The following is an 18638-nucleotide window of genomic DNA, read 5'->3' as shown; positions in this document are numbered from 1 at the left end:
TACAAAGTACCAAGGCATTGGAGGAAACGCTTGTCATCAGTCACCTCTGCTCCTCAGTTGCTCCCAAGCCACCTCTTATTCAGTCCTAGATCCGTGTGCTGCCATTTTCCCCAGAGGTTTTACTGCTTTCTAGAATATGCCAGAGCACACAGTACAGGTCCCTGATGTTTTCGGGAATTATAAATCTTTCTTTCTTACCAGTTCAAGGGAACTTCTTCGTGGCTTTCCTCTAAGGAAAAACTGGTCTCCACCATGAAAATACTTAAACTGATCTCTTCAATGGAGTTTTTGCAAAAGAGGAGCGATAACTGTTCAAAAATCCTTGAGGCAGCAAATTACAAATCATAAAGCTTGGGGCTGAGTGGGCTGTGGGGAAGAGTAGTTATAAAGAACAGCAACATAATTTGATAACATGAACTGTGACATTTTGCATGTCTTCCATGCTTTATAACAGTTTAAACAGGACAAAAATATCATTCCTTCTCAGAATTGGGAAGAACTTCTTGCTAAAACCATCTGAGCTTCATACCTTTTCAGAGAATACCTCTTTTACAAGTGTTTCAATTTATTACATGGTTATTGGTATATTCAGATTTTCTGCTTTTTCTTTTTTTTTTGAATTTTTTTCATACAGCAGGTTCTTATTAGTTATCTATTTTATACATATTAGTGTATATATGTCAATCCCAATCTCCCAATTCATCCCACCCCCCATCGCGCTTTTCCCCCTTGGTGTCCATACGTTTGTTATCTACATCTGTATCTCTATTTCTGCCTAAGCAAGCAAATTTTAATCAGTGTTACAAAGTTCTATCAATTTCCCACTACTATGGGCCTAAAAACCAAATTTGAGATAGTATGTTTATTGATCATAAAAGACTGTCAAAAAGACTTCCCAGATAAATTTTCCTAAGTGTTAAAACAGGCATTTTAAAGATGTTTCAGCTATATAACTAAACAGTAAACAACTACTAATTACACTGCTCCTAGACATTAGTTTTAAATAATAATTATTATTCCTCTCTTCCTTGGGAGTATCATCCATGTCTCAAGGCAGGAAAAGACTGTCTTCTTAAAGATTTCTTTGCTTGGATAATTCAAATCAACAAACATTTCTTGAGCCCAACCGTGTGCAGTTCATAGTACAATATAAAGATGAACAAATGGAGGCACCACTCCCTGCCTCAAAGGCGTTCATCCGACACTCAGAATTAAGGCTAGGGACGTCCCTGGTGGTCCAGTGGTAAAGAATCCACCTTCCAATGCAGAGGATGCGGGTTCGATACTTGGTGGTGGAACTAGGATCCCACATGCGGCGGAGCAACTAAGCCCTCACGCCACAACTAGAGAGAAGCCCACATGCCACAATGGAGAGCAGTGAAACCCACACTGCAATGAAAGATCCCATGTGCCACAACTAAGACCCGATGCAGCCAAAAAAATAAAGAAAATGAAGAAATAAAATAAAGAAATATTAAAAGAAAAAAGAATAATTAAGGCTAGAGATGCTAGGCCTAATTTGCACTTCCTTGAAAGTTGCAGTCCTATTAGAGAATCGCAAAACGCAATATTGCAGAACCCCGTGCAATTTTTGTCTTCAAGATGCTATAGCAACGGGGTCCTGTGCCCAATTCAGACATACTGGTGTTGAAGACGTGCTGCTCCAAACAAGTCGACCTTGTCATCAGGTTAATTCCCAAAGTCCCTTCTCCCCTCTCACTTATAGCTACTTATCTTTCTCTGCCTGTATTTTATGACTTTTTCCACATAAAGCATTCTCTAAAATATCTGGGGGCAAGCTTTCACTCCATGCTCCCTCAAGAGTGCAATAATACTGGAAGCACAGTTTGCAGGTCATCGTGAGAGGTCAGCGAGAAGTCCCCTGGTGTTAATCGCTTGAGTAATATTGTCTTCTCCTTTGGACCACACCATTAAATTGTTTTCATTACCCACAAAGGGGTTATTTGTGTCAGGGCAAATGAGATCTGACACAAATTCATGCTGGCTAACTTCAACTTAACGAAATAGTTTATTCCTATAGAGAAAAGAACAAGACAAGGACAAAAAATGTGTTAAGTCTCCATGATATAGAGGCAGAAGGGAAGAAATGTATTAAATAGATGGGTCCTATCAGAGCAAATGATGCAGCTTTGATGTGGTATCTGGAAGTTGTGAGGGTTTCCCTGCAGGTCATTCTAGAGATTGGGCTTGGGGGAGCACGTATTTTCTAAAGGTTTTTAAAGAAATGATATTTTCTATCAGAGATTTGGGTTTGGGTCTCTCTATTTCACTGAACTTCTCCCATCTCTAAACCAGCATTTTCTTTGTTCTTTCAGTCATCCAAATGTAAAATTCTGAAGCTGAAATCATCCTTTTGCTGCTCCCCTCATGTCGATATGTCTCCACCTTCTGAGGCATCTATCATTTTAATGTCTTTTAATTCCATCTTTCCTTTTCTTTTCTCACTGCCATCACAGGAACTCTTGCTTCTGAAGTGTTTATGCATGGGATGAGGGCATTCAGAACACCCTGGTAGTTTTTTCAAAACATGCATGTCAGGGCTGTGCCAGCAGACCACTGAAGTAGCAACTGGTGTGTGTGTGTAGGAGGGGAGAGAGAGCTCCGCATATGTGGAAAATGTTGCCCGGGGGATCTTGGTGCAAAGTACCACCACATTCTGTAACGAATTGTCTGGGTCCTCTTTCCTCAACCCTCCAAACCAAGCACTTGGAACCAGTTAGAGCCTATCTCTGATCAGGAGGAATCTGAAGAGCCCCAAGCCTCAGTTCAGCCTTAACCGTGGTGTCAGCCTTATATCCCTGCCCCACTAATTAGGTCTCCATGGTGACCTGACACTCAAGGTCTGCTGAGGCTGGGCCTCTCCCCAACTCCTGTCAGGGACCTTCCGGCCCCCCGCCCATCATGCATCCATCCACCCATGGTGATCCCAGCCGGGTCTGGGTCGATGATCAGGTTCCCGTTATCCACAGCCAGGTTTCCCTGACCCTGACTTCCAGCTGCTGCTCCCAAGAGGGCTGCCTGTACCTGGCTGCTGCAGGAAGTGGCATCTGTTGTCGCCAGCTCTCCTGGCTGGATCCCAAACCCTTCCTTGGTGGCTCCTGGGCACTATTCTCGGGCCCGTGCTGCCATTGAGGACCTGCCACTTTACACTTTACTCTGTGGCACTCCCTCAGTACCTCCTTTAACAGCAGGCACAGGCCCAGAGTCAGCTCCCTCCCTCCACTATGACCCCTACAGCCCAGCCCCCGCCTGCCAGCCACCCCAGCCTGCACCTGCTACAGAGATTGGACAGTGGCAGCTTGAAGGGAACAGTGCTCTCCTCCTGAACGTGGCCAGCCCCCACCTGCACTACTTCCTCAACCCTACAGGGGGCTCCTGCCATCACTCTGTGACCCTATCCTGGTCTGGAAGTGCGGGGGGGGGGGGGGGAAGCTCCACCTAGGTGGCCACAGGACTGCAGGGGGACATCTGCCCTCTCAGGTCTCCAGGCATCCACTTCCCATGCCAAGGGAATGCCCAGAGAGCTCCCTAGGAAACTCCAGAGGAGCCCACAGCTGCTAGAGAACTTTATCTCCCATGGATACATGAATCCAGCGAGATTTGCACCTAGCCTTCCTTGCTCAGCATAGGAAGGGTGGTCTCAGCCTATGCCCTTGACCTACAAACGTGGAACAGGCATTGCTGTGCTCCAAAAAGTCTTCAAGGGACCTTAAGAGAATGAGGCCTCTCCTACAGAACCCTCGGACCCTAGCCTACTCTCTTTTCCATAGTCCAGGGCTGCCTCTGGCTGATGAGCTCTGGCTTGGCTGTGTTCTCTGAATGGCCAGTGCCTCTAAACGATCCAAGGAGGCCACTCTCTCCGGAGAGTCTGAAGCTTCTTGAGGCTGCCCTGAAATCCCAGCTTCCCAGAGCCTAACCCTAGGGGCTTCAGAGGGGCTGCAGAGCCAGATCCCAGGGAACTCCTCGGTTTAGAGATCCCCATCCTTCTTTGCCAGATCCTGAAGGCCACGGCTCCTCCACTCTATAATCACTGAGACCACCCCCAGGCTGAGCCCAAGCATCACTTTTCCATCTGGGGAGGTTTAGGCCTAACTCTCCCACCTAACAGTGAAGTCTCCTATGTTACGTCATTCCTGAGATTGAGGGAATCCAAGAAAGCCCTCAACTTAAGAACTTCCAGACTGTCCCTGCAGGGCCCCCAGGCTGGCCAATATTTCTCCCAAATGACAGAAATCCAGAATTCAGGGGTTGGTTCTTGGCATTGTCCCTGGGGACTGCATTCAGCGAAGACTCCCTGAGTCAGGAGGGTCTACATGGCCCCTTGTTATACAGAGGTCAACAAAGAAGAATCAGGAATCCTAAAGATTCTCCAGGCTCATGCCAGTGCTGCCGTCTCTGAACTGCAGGTTGCCTTAAAGCAGAGGAACAAGGTTTCCCCTCCAAATGAGGAGAGTCCAGTTATTACCCCATAAATTAGCATTAACCTCTTGTAGGACCACTTCAATGTCCTTCTGAGGGTCCATTCCATGCTACTGAAGAGACACACTTTCAGCTTCCAAGCTGCACAGAGAGTCAATGGAGCGCCCAGAACCACTCAGCTCTGCTGTGCCACTTCAACATCCTTATGTTCCCTAGTCTCGGTGACAGCACTGAACTCCACTCGGAGATGGCTTTCAAAAGTCTGCCATGTCATGGTTAGAGAAGAGGCCATGTGAGGACACAGCAAGGAGACATCCATCTACAAGCCAAGGAGACAGGTCTCAGTAAATACCAGCCCTGCTTGATCTTAGACTTCCAGCCTCCAAACTGTGAGAAAATAAATGTGTGTTTGTAAGCCTAAACAAAAAGGCTTGCCATGTGTCTCTGGAGAAACAGCAAGATACCTAAGCGGCCATGCAGATCCTAGGAACTTGGCTACATGCTTTCCAGCATCTGGACCCTCAGGAATAAACTCATTACAACTCCTTTGGAACCCAGAGCCTTCCACAGAACGTCAGACCTAGCAATGAGGAGCCCCAGGATCGAGGAGCTTGGAACGTATCCTGGGGAGGAAAACATGGACCTCTCAAAGGAGGAATTGTTCGAGTGACAAGTCCTGACCTTTCGCACAAGGTCCATTTGCAGGGCTCTTGAGGTGACCCAGTCATGAGGTGGAGTGCTCTGAATACAGCACTTATCTCAGAAGCCTTGCCCTGGACCCAGACAGGCAGCTCAGAGCAGATACAGAGCAGGAACAGACCGTTCCCTGACTCATGGGTGAGTCCAGATCTGAAAGCCCTGGGCCTGTCTCAGTCACACAGCCCCACTCTACCTCCCATCAGTACTCAAGCCTGGTGATAAGGAGCATCACCCTTGAAACAGGACCCTGGAAACAGGCACAGGCCCTAGTGAAGACAAGGAAGCCTCTAAGAAAACACCTCTCTCGCAATCGAGGAGACATCATGAAACGACACACATGGCTGGTCCTCATAAAACTGAAGGAGCAAATTCAATGAGACCTAAGTCGTTCAAAGTGCTGTGCATCACAGTAGCTGGCTCCTGGGCTAGTTAAGGTCAAGGGGTCAAACTCAGCAGCCAGGGCCAGCCTCGTGGGCATGAAGCCTGTGCAGTCACAAGTCACTCACAAGGGCCCTGCGCCTGGCTTAAAGCTCTGCTGTGGCCGCCTTGAAATCCTAAGTGTACCTTTGAACTTATATTTTTGTAAGTAAAGTTTGACGGGACGATGAGCATGAGTGTGAGTAGAGGAGATGTGCAGAAGGAAGGAAAGTAGCACTTCTTTCCCCTGCCTTTTTGTTATAATTTAAAAAAAAATTTTTTTGAAGTATAGTTGATTTACAATGTTGTGTTAATTTCTGCTGTACAGCAAAGTGATTCAGTTATACATATATGTACATTCTTTTTTATATTCTTTTCCATGATGGCTTATCACAGGATATTGAATATAGTTCCCTGTGCTATACAGTAGGACCTTGCTGTTTATCCAGTTTATATATAATAGGTTGCATCTGCTAACCCTAAACTCTCAATCCTCCCCTTTCCTGCCTTTTTGACAAGAGGTCCACAAATTATGTAGCTGGACCTGTCAGCAGCCCTGATGTAATTGCTTCCCAAGTAACATAAACTCCAGGTGTTTTCTGGAGCTCCCTCAATCTCTAGTCCGATGCCTCCCAAAGAAATCTCCTTTGATGCCTTAGGGTCACTCCTCACACAAGTCAATTCCCATCCCAGCTTTACTTGCTACCCTCTTCAAATTTCCCCCAGCTCAAAACAAGACCACTGGTGAGAAGCAGGACATAGGGGGCCTGCATTCCAGGAAATCATGTTAAGATACCCTAGGGTTAGTAAGAAGGATCCTGAGTGGCAGTAGGACCATCCCTGTGGTTATGACAAGGATAAGGATGGAGGCTGGGGCAGCTGCCTCCCAGTGACCCATCCAGTAAATATGTTTGTTCGTTCATTATATAAACGTTTGTTGAGTACCTACTGTGTGCCAGGCACTGCAGAATGAAGATAGACACAGTCCTGACTTTGACAAGCTCCCAGTCTTGTAAGCGGTAAGAGCATTTAGCAAATAAATTGTAATAAAGTGAGCTAAATACTTTTATGCATATAAATAGTGTGCTATAGAAGCACTGCATAATTAACTCTGCCTGAGAGAGTCAGACAATATCACAGAGAAGGATCCTGAAAGATGGATAGGAGCTTGCCCTGCTAAGAAAAACCACAAGGAGTATCAAGCCGTCCCTGCATTCCTCCAGAGTGGTGGTGAGAAGTCTGACACAGCGGAAGCATGGGCTGGGGCGGGGTGGGGGCGGTGAAGAGGCATTTGGAAAAGAAGACTGGGAACAGAGCTGTGAAAGGGGGCTTGCAATTCCAGCTAAGGCATTTGAGTTTTATGTAATATGTAGGAGGAGCGAGAAAAGATCAGAGTTAATTGTGCTTTTTAGGAAGATCCCTCAGCTGGTGGTATGGAGGAAGGCCTGGGGTAGGGAAAACAGGGAGGAAGGAATCCAGACAGACTCAATGTTAAGCAACAGAATGGCTTCATCAGCACGGTCTTAGTAGAGTGGCAGGGTCAGAGCTAGCTTATCATGGTTTAAGGTATTAAGAAAACAGGATAATAAAGGAAGGACACAGAGCAGTAGTTAGAAAAGGGAGGTAAGATCAAGGGTTATATTTCTTAATGACCAAAACTAGAGCACAGGAGAGCAAGAATAAGGATGAGGCCCCTGGGGAGGTGGGAAACGATTCTCACAGAAAAGCTAGAAGGTTACAGAGGGGGCCTTTGTAGGTTGGCTAAGTCGGTGAAGGGAGGGAAATTAGGGGAATTCATGCCAGGTAACTTCTATCTTCTTGGTTAGAAGGAAGCAAGGAAGGAGAGGTCAGCTGGGAGGGGGAAGGGCAAAGCTGAAAAGCCTTAAGCAAAGTGGGAAAAGCTTGATTAGGTCCAATCTTGTTTTTGCCAGTCCCCTGGCCCTGAATCCTAGTTCAGTTCCCATGATGGATTCCTGCTTCCAGATCTCTCTGACCTTGGCCACCTGCTTATTCCACCTTTGTCTCCTACCAGATTTCCACAAGCTCATGCTCCCCTTCTGCTCCCCTGCAGTCCCCGTTGGTCCTCCCTGGCTGCTCCTCCCTCCCCGTGTAGACTGGGCCTGCTGGTGACAGATGTACTTTCCCGCAGCACCTACTATGACGAGCCAGCTCTGTCTCTCTCGGGCATCTGAGCTACCTACCGCCCACAGAGCCCTGGGCCAATCCCAGCAGTCCCCTAAGTGATCTCTCCCTCTCCAGCCCACCTCGCAGCTCCCACCTTCTTCTCAACCCACCAATACCCCAAGATCCTACAGGGGCTCTCCGCTGCCAGATGAGGCAACTTAGCTATGGGCTTATGACTGGCCACAGACCTACTTAACTTCGCCTGCAGGGCTTTTAACAAAAGTTGAACTGTCCCGTTAGCCACAGGTGCCACCCCTCCCTAGTGCCTTATTCCTACCCTAGGCCCAATCCACACACCAAGGTATTCTACTCAGTCTCTGTAGACACTTGACAATAAAGTCCACACAGTCTCAGGATTCAAGGCCTTCCAATCTCTGGTCCAGTCACTTCTCAAACCAGGCAAGGCCCTTATTCCAGAAACCTGCCTCTGCCCTGTTTCCCCCCTCCTCCCTGTCCCGGCCCTGGCATGGTCTCCCTAGATGTATGTATGCCTGTCTCCTACCCTATCTTTCCCCCTATCAGTAAGGCCTTACCCTCTCCTCTCCACTTGTCACACTGAGATCCACTCATATCCCCTCTCTTCAAGGAGGCCTCCAAAGACCATCCAAACCCACAGCACTATTTGCCTGGACCCTTCACTTGGCTCTTGTATATATTTCTTTGTTTCTCTTTATCTATATTTCTTTTTCCTATATTTCTTTTGATCTTCTTTTTGGTAAGCTCCTTCATTCCTCAGATAAGCCTATAAATAGGGTTCCCTATAAGTCATTCGCCCAAAAAGCCACATAGAGCAGATCTGCCGTTGTGTAATTTATCTCATACGTAACCCAACCGTTGACTCAAACCATGGCTATCTCCCGACAACCATAAAACTTCAGAGCAGCACAGATTCGTAGCCTTCAGGACAGAGGCCATGTCTTATAGCTAGTATACTGCCTAAAATCAAGTAGGTACTCAATAAAAAATCAGAAATCTCTTCTTGTTAAGAAAATGTAAAGGATAAAATAGGCCCACTGTAAACTCTCTGACTTGATGGAAATAAACAACTTATTGTTTATCACTGCCACTCAGGTACCCAAGCACAGGTGTCTTTCACCAAAGCAAGAAGAGAGACCCACAAGAAGAAGCAGAAACTAGGAAATCCGGAGCTCTGGCCCCAACACTAGCAATGATTTACAAGATGAACTTGGATAAATCTCTCAACAGATATTGATTTTCTAGGTAATGGGATCTTTCCTTCTCACACTCTGCAGAGCTATGATACCAGTCTGGTGAGGAGGGAGAAAGAGCAGGTACCTGGACTACAGCAGGGGGAAGGGCTGCCCACCTGGTATACCCCCACCAATACTGCCTGGTTTGCCCACCCTTTATCCCAGCTTCCATGCTGACCCCTAGGTCTGTGACAGGCTATGATTCCAGCAAACACCCTTTACTCCTAATTCCTCCCCAAAATGTTTGCTTTAGCTACACAGTGAATGCAGTCCCCAGTGGAAATTTTAAAAGTACAAACAGTGTTAACATGGATTTGGTAAAAATTCTACCATGAATCAACATATACCATGCTGTTCCAGGTGTTAAGTTAGTCAAGTGATGTGACATTCTCCTTTGGCAGAAGTCAAGGCCCTGAGAGAGGGCCTGACTGAGTTCTGGCACTCTAACCCTTCCAGGAGGCTGGGTGCAGGAGAGTTGGATGTAGTTGGGTAATGAAACTTCTCTGTTAAGTGAAATAAGTCAGACAGAGAAAGACAAATGCTGTACACACCACATATATGTGGAATCTTTATTAAAAAAAAACAAAAGGCTGAGTTCACAGAAATGAAACAGAATGGTGGGTACCAGAGGCAGGGGGAGGAGGAATGAGAGATGTAGGTCAAAGGTACAAATTTTCAGTTAGAAAGTGTAAGTTCTGAGGATCTAATGTATAGCATGATGACTGTAGTTAATAATACAGTACTGTATACTTGAAAGTTTCTGAGAGTGTCTCTTAAGCATTCTCACCACAAAAAAGGAACAGAGTTAACTATGTGACAGATGAGATGTGTTAATTATCTTGATCTTGGTAATCATTCCTCAATGTGTATGTCTATCAAATCATCATGTTGTGTACTTTAAAAATATACAATTATATTTGACAATTATTCCTCAATAAAGTTGGGGGGAAAACAAACAAAGAGGTAGAACTTGAGAAGTGTTCCTGTACCTTGTACTCAGGAAATATTCAATAATTGTTCTCGCTGAAGAGGAAGGTTTCAGGTTTCTGAAAAGATGAAAAACCAGAAAAAAAAAAAGAGTTCTGAAGGAGGGAGTGTGATAGGGAAATAAAAGAAGCTGAATGGATTCAGAAGAACAGAGCTGAAGGGGTATATGGAGGAAACAGAAGCAGGAAGAAGGCAAAACAGTGATTACACCGGAAACGACGACAAAGATCTGGTAAAATGACTTTTGAACTGACTGCAAAGGAAGGCATCTGAAACAGTAAAGCAGGAAAAAAATAAAAGAACCAAAAGCCAGACTCGAGACAACAAAGGGCTACGTACAGCAGAGGCAGAAGGGGAGGAACAGACTCCTAAAAATGTGGGGTTAAGAAAAGATATCAAGAAGCGCAGCCAATTTGAAAAGGTGGGATGGAGAGGCATACAGTGACGGATTTTTTTAAAATTTGCAGCTATCTTCCCTCTAACATCAGACGTTGAGGTTTTCTCAATCACCACGTTCCTCCTCCGAATGGAGGGGTCTGTCACACTGTATTGTTGGGGGCAGCACCTGGGGAGCGATTACATTTTTGCCCTCATTCATTTACAGCTTGCCTGGAAGCAAAGGTCCCTCTCCCGAAGGCCCCTGCTGCAATGACATGAAGCCCAGAGGAAAAGAGTCTGCCACAAAGGTGCTCCTTTGATTAGCTGTTTTCAAGACAAAAGTACAAACACCCCTGGACAAAACGTACTGAGTAGTGGTGCCTGGGTGGCTTGACTCTGAAAAGAATTAGTCATTCTGATATGACTGCACAGCAACAAGCAAACTCTTGAGTGCCAAAAATCTGATCGTTTCACTCAGTGTTTCTTAAAGCAAAGCTTTAACTTTTTTTTTTTTTTAACAGATATTTGATTACAAAGGCATGCAAGGCAGCAAACATTGAAAGCAGGCTTCTGTGATGTAGAAGCCACTACAAGGTCACAGAAGCTAAAAACAAACGTTTCAGAATTCCTGGGGACCACAGTTAGTTTCTCTTCACTCCTAGTTTCTGTGTGTGTGCGTGCGTGCGTGCGTGTGTGTGTTCCCAATTCTTTTCAGAAAAAGGGCAAATTTCCCAATCCTAGTAAAGGTGGTAATAGTACTTGGTTAACTAGGAATCCTGGTAGGATTCATTAGCAAGATGGGGATAGTTTCTCATGAGGAATGTTTTATAGATCCACACACAAGATGTTGGTGCTATATTACAGGATTCTTATTAAGCTAACACTTGATGGTCAGGGTCTCACTTATCATGTTTTATTCATAAATGTTGCAAAAGCAAAATGAATTATTAATGCAAAGATCATTTGGCAGAGATAGGAATCATTAACAGAATTTCACCGGCACTGGGGGCGGTGGAGTGGGGGGTGGTGGTAGAAGATGGTTTATAGGGACTAGCAACGCAAGCACAGAGCTTTTCAGATCTGTGGTGACCGTGTTTTCAGATTGGCCTGGGTCTCCAGGAACTTAACTGGTGCCATTTGTCTGCTGTCGGATAGCCTTTGCAAAGCACATCCAGTTAGCTTCCTCCTGGCTACTTGTCCACGATACAAAACCTGCCGTTATGATGGCGCCAACGGTAGGTCCCTAGTCCCCCTCTCCACAGTACCTGTGACATTACTGGGGAACAAGCGCACTCTGCTTGAATACAGGGCAAGGCTCTTCAGATTACCTAACTCTTCTTAGTACTTACTATGTAAATTGTTTAGTACTTTCTATGTGTCAAGCACTACACTAGGTATTTTAAGTGCATTGTCTCATTGTTTCCATAAAAACTTGCCATGCCAGGGGTACTGATATTATCCCCATTTTACAGATGGGAAAACTAAGTCACAGGGAGGTCAGGTGAATTGCTCAGGGTTATGCAACTTGGAAGCTGCAAAACCAGGATTTAAATCTGGTTCCCTCCCTATTCCAAAGCCCCTACTCTTTAGTGTATATACTTTATGTTCAATATACTTTAATGAACATAAAGTTTGAAGAATGTGGAGCTGTCATTCCCTGGGAGATGTTGTCATAACTGTCACCAAGCTGCAGAATCTTTAAAACAAATCAAGAGCAAGGTAAACATCGAGAGATCAAGTACCTTTACTGAAATAAACTTAACTAGAAATTAAGGGAGATACAAGTTATAAATGTCATTACGTGGGTAGATGTTGTTCTAGCCCTATCACTTTCAAGAGGCTGCTAATAAACCTTGAAAAATTGGTTCCTGGAGCCAATCTGCTTGGATTTGAATCTCAGCTCTGCTACTAATCTTGGGCAAGACACTGAACCTCTCTGGGCCTCAGTTTCCTGGTAATAATAACAGAACCTCCCTCATAGCGTTGTCATGAAGATTAAATGCAATAAAATGTGTCTCAGAAACCATGTATTGCACACAGTGAATATTAACTATTATTATTTTTTCCAGTATGGGTCTATGGGGAAGATGCTTAAGTCCATCCGAGTTTCCTCATCTATTAAACAGATCTCCAGGGAGTTGTTATGAGGGTTAAATGAAATAAAATCCTAAAAGAGTGTAAGATGCAGACCTCCTCACAGTAAGCAATCAACAAATGTTCATTTGTTTTCCTCTTCCCAAGAGAGACCTCTGTTTCCCACCCTATGAAATGGGATACCCACTCACTCCTCTCATGCCATTGTTTACCTCACAGGCATGTCACAGCCAGAGCCTGCCAAAGGTCAGGCTGCACATGAGGAAACCTGGGTTCTACTTTTATTTCCGCTTTTGAAAAGCCACTCCTCTAAACCTTGATTTCCTCACTTATTCCTTCTGTTATAACCTCAACAAGTGTGTTCCAGACAGAGTGCTACATGTTAGATATGCAAAGGTAGATAAATAAGGTACAGACCTCAACTTCAAAGAATGTACACCCTAGTTCAAGATAAAGGCATGTAAACTTCAAAGAATGTACACCCTCAACTTCAAAGAATGTACACCCTAGTTCAAGATAAAGGCATGTAAACAAATGAAGTACACTGATTGAGGTATGAACAAGATAGAGAGTGGCCCAAAGGAGGTAGGATCAGATTCATCTAGGCAAGATTCAGAAAAGATAAGCCCTTGAGTTGAATCTTACAAGATGAATGCAAGTTTCCCAGGCAAAACAAGAGGAAAGGTATTCCAGCTGAAGCAAAGGCCTAGCAATGTAAAGTGAAAAACTGTAAATAATTACTTATAGCTGAGTAGAGGGTGCATTTAGGGGAGTAGGAAGAAAATAGGATAATGCTATCTTCCCCACTTACCATACAGAATTTCCATGAGACCAAATGAGAATAATGTATTAAAACACTGAAAAAGACATAGTGTCGCAGAAATGTCATGTATGATTGTTAGTAGTACTCCAGCAAGGCTTATATGGCACTAAATTTTCACCCATTTCCTAGCATGAGAACTCCTGGTACTGTTTATTCTCTTACCACCACTTTGTCTCCCTCGCCTCTCCCCTGAGAGAAGGCAAGGTGGATTCAGCATTGATCGGAGTGGAAAAGTAGAAGGGAGAAATAAAAAATTCCAGCTCTTTGTTTCGATGACCACAAACCTTTTCAAAGTCCCTTAACTGTAATGTTGCTCATATTTTTGAAAAGCTCTATCCTTATTGGCCAAAAAAGTAACCTGGACCCTAAGACCATGGCTTTTCAAATGTTCTTCACTATAACCCATAGTAAGATATATATATATATATATATATATATATATACACACACACACCATAATCCAGTCTCACACAAACATTATGAAATACACTTATACCTACTATATGCAATGCACTCTGATATTTTCTCTTCTTTTCTACTTTATGTCATTTTTTAAAAGCGTCAGTAACAATCTCCTAATTGAGTTCACTACTTGCTAGTAGGTCACAACTTGCAATTTGAAAATCACCATCCTAAGAGACAGGAAGGTTTATGAAAGATTTCAAAAGTATGGTTCACAAATCCTTTGACTCTTTCTTTTCTTTTGCATTTCAAGATACTGCAGAATAAAAGAAAGCCCAGCCCATTTCCTGGAAAATACAACATCCATGTGTGCACCGTTCACATCGTATGTTGTTTGACAATAAATAAGAGGTTTCCACACGGGGGATCTTGTGTGTTTGGGGTTGCTGTGACCGATTAGGCTGGCTGACAAGTAAGATTTCAAAATACAGGAGTCTCTCTTGGCAGGGCCTTGGTGCCCTGTGGAAAGTAGGATCATATGTCTCCAACGTCTTTTCGATGAGAACATTCAACAAGCAACTGGTGGTGCAGTCGTTGGGAGTCTGCCTGCCAATGCAGGGGACATGGGTTCGAGCCCTGGTCCGGGAAGATCCCACATGCCGCGGAGCAGCTGGGCCTGTGTGCCACAGCTGCTGAGCTGGAGCTCTGGAGTCCGTGAGCCACAGCTGCTAAGCCCGTGTACTGCAGCTGCTGAGGCCCACACTCCTGGAGCCCGTGCTCCGCAATGAGAGAGGCCACCGCAATGGGAGGCCTGCTCACCGCAGCGAAAAGTGGCCCCAGCTTGCTGCAACTGGAGAATGCCTGCGCGCAGCAACAAAGACCCAACGCAGCCAATAAATAAATTAATTAATTAAATTAAAAAATAAGCAACTTCTTTCACGTAAAAGGCCCATCACACATTATAACCCAGAAGTGAGCAGCATTCTGCCTCAGGGCTGCTGAAATGGGAACACAATGCCTAGATGCCTTTCCAGTCACACACAGATTTAAAATCCACCCCACCATCATCACTACGACCCATCTGGCTCTGTATGTTTTTTGTGTTCAACCAAAATCCCAAAGCCAGAAAGAAACACAAAGGTCATCTGGTCTACCCCTCTCCTTCCAAAGACCATGGCCAACTAAACTTTTCTGGCTCATAGCTGAGTTATTTCCCCTCATACCTCAACATGCATCTGAGTCCACGGGGCCTTCCTTGTGTTACTGCACAAGCTTTACATGTCTCTGCCATCACACTTCTGATTATACTGTTTCTCCTACATAGAATTCTTTCCCTCCTGCCAATACAAATCCCACCCATCCTTCCAGATCACACCCCAAGCTCCCTAAGAAGCCTTCCCCAAACTCTACCGCCCCTAATTATCCATTCTTCCTTCTCTGAAATGAGATTAAGCTAACTGAATACATGCAGCCCTTTGCCTCTTAGATGCTATTTAACAGACAGTTGATATATATTTATTGATTAACTTTCTAAGACTTAAAAGAAGTTACATATATAAGAATCTTTAATCTTAAATTAACCTTTCCTACAAAATATATATCAAGGAGTAAGTGGAAAGGTTTAGCACTTTATCATGAAGATATTTAAATCAGGTAATCATTAATGAAATAAGTATTAAGCTATTAATTTCCATATACTCAGAACCAATGACTACAGTGATGGTAGGTCCTGCCAGTCCTGTTGATTTTTCTAATGCATATACTATCATATGAGAGACACCTGTATTAGGCAAACAAATTCTTACATGTACCAGATAGAGCAACTAAGGGGCTTCCTTCCTAAGGAGCACCATGAAAGATGCTCTCATGGAAGGGGACTCTGTGCTTTGATACACAGTCAATCCACGAACTCTGTGTTGGCTTTGGCTACTTACTGTCATGGTAGGATTACTGAATTTCATAACTTGGAAAGAATTTAAAGTTTACCTATTCAACCTCAGATGAGGAAATTTAACCAAGAAAAGGTGAGCTAATGTGCTTCAGATCACCCCTGTAGAAAATCCCAGAGGTGGGGCTAAAACCCAAATCTGTTATCTGAAGAAGTCAGGAGCTGGAAGCCTAAAAACCTCATACCACCCAGCTCTTCGGTTTCATTTCCCCCATCCCCAAACTTCTTGTCTTCCACCAGATCCCTCTGTCTCACCACTGAGGAACTTCCCCAGGTTCTCCACACCAAACTGTCTTCCTGATGTTAACCAATTCCCCAATGTTGTTTCATCTTGATGCCCTGACTTCTCTTAACCTACTCGGCAATTTCCCTGTTTCTTCTGGTTTTGCCCTTATCCAACACCACACCCACCCAAACCACACAGCTGTTTTAAGCCCTTCCATACATTCCAGACAAAGTTACATATGACACTGAAGCTGGTGACCGTGATGACCATCTCACAAAAAGTCCTACCTGGGACGACAGAAGTTTTTTTGCCATCTCGTGCTGTATATAATACAGAACATGCTGGAAAAAAGGTTTTCTCTTTAATTAGGCAGGTAGTTTCTCAAGATACATAGCCAAGCAAATGATTATGCTTGCAAGTTAAGCAGGGAAAGCAGCAGAGTTGCTGACACTGCCAATAAATACCCAAAACATCAACAGCTCTAGCTCAAGAGTGGAAAAATGGATTAATGTGATTACTCTTTTTCTTACTGTTGTCTATGTTCCTGTCAAGACACTAAAACGAGAATGAGGTGGTCAAAGCAGAAGACAGGACAAAGAGGAGGCCAGTAAAATGTCCAAATAAAGCAAAACTAGCTACAGAGTGTGGTAATAAACATGTGGACTCCAAAGGCCAACTGGTCAGTCTTGCTTCCACCATTAACAACAAATGACCTTGGGCATACTTGCTTAAACTCTCCACTCAGTTTCTTCATCTGGTAGGGGGATGACAGTAGCACCTATCTCACAGGGTTGCCATGGGAATTAAATAAGTTAATATCTGTAAAACACTTAGGACAATGTTTGACACATATTAAACCCTACATAAATATTTGTTAATGAAAATAAACCCTCAGTTTGAAATTATTTTAACTATCACACTATGTGTCTGCTGACCTCCAAATCTTATTAGCAGTTTCAGGACCTACAGACATCATGATGGCTCCCATACCACACCATATATACCCTGCATCCTCCGTTATGAATTGTTTCCCAAGAATTCATTTTATAGTTCCTTCACATTGGGAATTAAAAGGAATATACTCCTGGCTCTCTCTCAATAATGGTCCCCATGGCTGCAGCCACCACACATGGTGAGAAAATGACCTCTCTAACATAGAACACAAGGCCTGTGAAGCCACAGAAGTTCTTGTTTGCCCACATATCACAAATTCTACCTGTAACCCGGGACTGGAATTGGGGCACAACTGGCTACCTGCCATAGAGAAAACAAAATGAAGGGAAAATTCTTTGCCCCAAAAGTGTCTTCTTGGTCCAGGGCTCACAGTGGAGAGCAAAACCCCTCAGAGCTGTTTAAACTCTGTCTTAAAGACTCTCCTCCCTCCGTTTCTTCATTTCCTTCTCATCAGGCTCTTGGCTACACTAGTTTTGATCTTTTCAAGGTCACCAAACAACTACCACTCTGCTAAGACTGCATCTGGCTCCACCTCTCAGGAGTATTAACATTGCTGATACACCCTTTCCTTCTCACAGCTTTCAGGCCACCGTATTCTCCTGGGTTTTCAGGCTTCTCCTTTTCCTGGGCTCTCGTGACATTGCTTCCTGCCTTCCCACCCTCCCTACGTTGGAGTACCCTAGGACTTGTTCCTCAGTCCTCTTCTCTCTTCCATCCACATTCACCTCCATGGTGGGCTCATCCAGTCTTGTGGTTTAAAATACCATTTTTTTCCCCAAACGACTCTCAAATAGAGATCTCCAGCCCAGACCTAAATCCTCAACTCTTGATTCAATAGGATCAATTCAATAGGATCAATTCAATTCACTGTCTAATAAAATCCTAAACTTAGCTAGTCCAAAGTCAGACTCCCAACCTTCCCTCCAAATCTCCTCTTCTGTCTTCCGCATCTCCACAAATGACGTGCTCCACCCTCCCCTCCTCCTCCCGCCTTTCTTCATACCTTACTGCTCAGCAAATCCTATTGACTCTACCATGTAAAAAAATTTCAGGGGCTTCCCTGGTGGCGAAGTGGTTGAGAGTCCGCCTGCCGATTCAGGGGACGCGGGTTGGTGCCCCGGTCCGGGAAGATCCCACATGCCGCGGAGCGCCTGGGCCCGTGAGCCATGGCTGCTAAGCCTGCGCATCCGGAGCCTGTGCTCCGCAACGGGGCCCGCATACCGCAAAAAAAAAAAAAAATTCAGAATGCAACCTTGTTGCATCACCTCTAGACTGCCCTCTGGTCCTAGTCATTTCCATCTCTCTTGAGTACTGAAATACCCTCTTAAGCAGTTCTGTTTTTACCCTTGCCCCACTACAGTACTTCCTCAAAACAGCAGCCAGAGAGATGCCATTAAAATTCAAGTCATGGGAAGCAGCCGCATAGCACAAGATCAGCTCGGTGCTTTGTGACCACCTAGAGGGGTGGGATAAAGAGGGTGGGAGGGAGGGAGACGCAAGAGGGAAGAGATATGGGGATATATGTATACGTATAGCTGATTCACTTTGTTATAAAGCAGAAACTAACACACCATTGTAAAGCAATTATACTCCAGTAAAGATGTTAAAAAAAAAAAAATTCAAGTCAGATCACGTCACTCCCTCGTTCAAAACCTTCCAATGGCTTCTCCTCCTCTCCCTCAGAAAAGCAAAGGCTTTGTGATTAACTGTGCAGCCTGACTGAATCTGAGTCACTCCACCTATACCACCTCAACTCTCTGACCTCATCACCTCCCACCCTCCCTCCACTCCACTCCAGCCACACTGGCCCCCTTGCTGTTCAGCCTCCTACGCTCACTGCATCTCCTGCCTGGAACACCCTTCCCCCCACACCCA

At 44.7% G+C, this 18638-nt stretch overlaps 1 protein-coding gene across 2 annotated transcripts in view; it reads right to left on the bottom strand.

The window, feature by feature from the left end:
• The window catches only part of LPAR3 (lysophosphatidic acid receptor 3), a 77000-nt gene that overhangs the window by 27791 nt on the left and 30571 nt on the right, over positions 1-18638 (bottom strand). The window lies entirely within an intron of this gene.

This window comes from Monodon monoceros, unplaced genomic scaffold (genome assembly GCF_005190385.1).
Source record: "Monodon monoceros isolate NGI ecotype Baffin Bay Population unplaced genomic scaffold, NGI_Narwhal_1 Super_Scaffold_18, whole genome shotgun sequence".
Classification (NCBI taxonomy): domain Eukaryota; kingdom Metazoa; phylum Chordata; class Mammalia; order Artiodactyla; family Monodontidae; genus Monodon; species Monodon monoceros.
The sequence above is the reverse complement of the archived record's forward strand: the minus strand, read 5'-3'. Positions and strand labels throughout refer to the sequence as shown.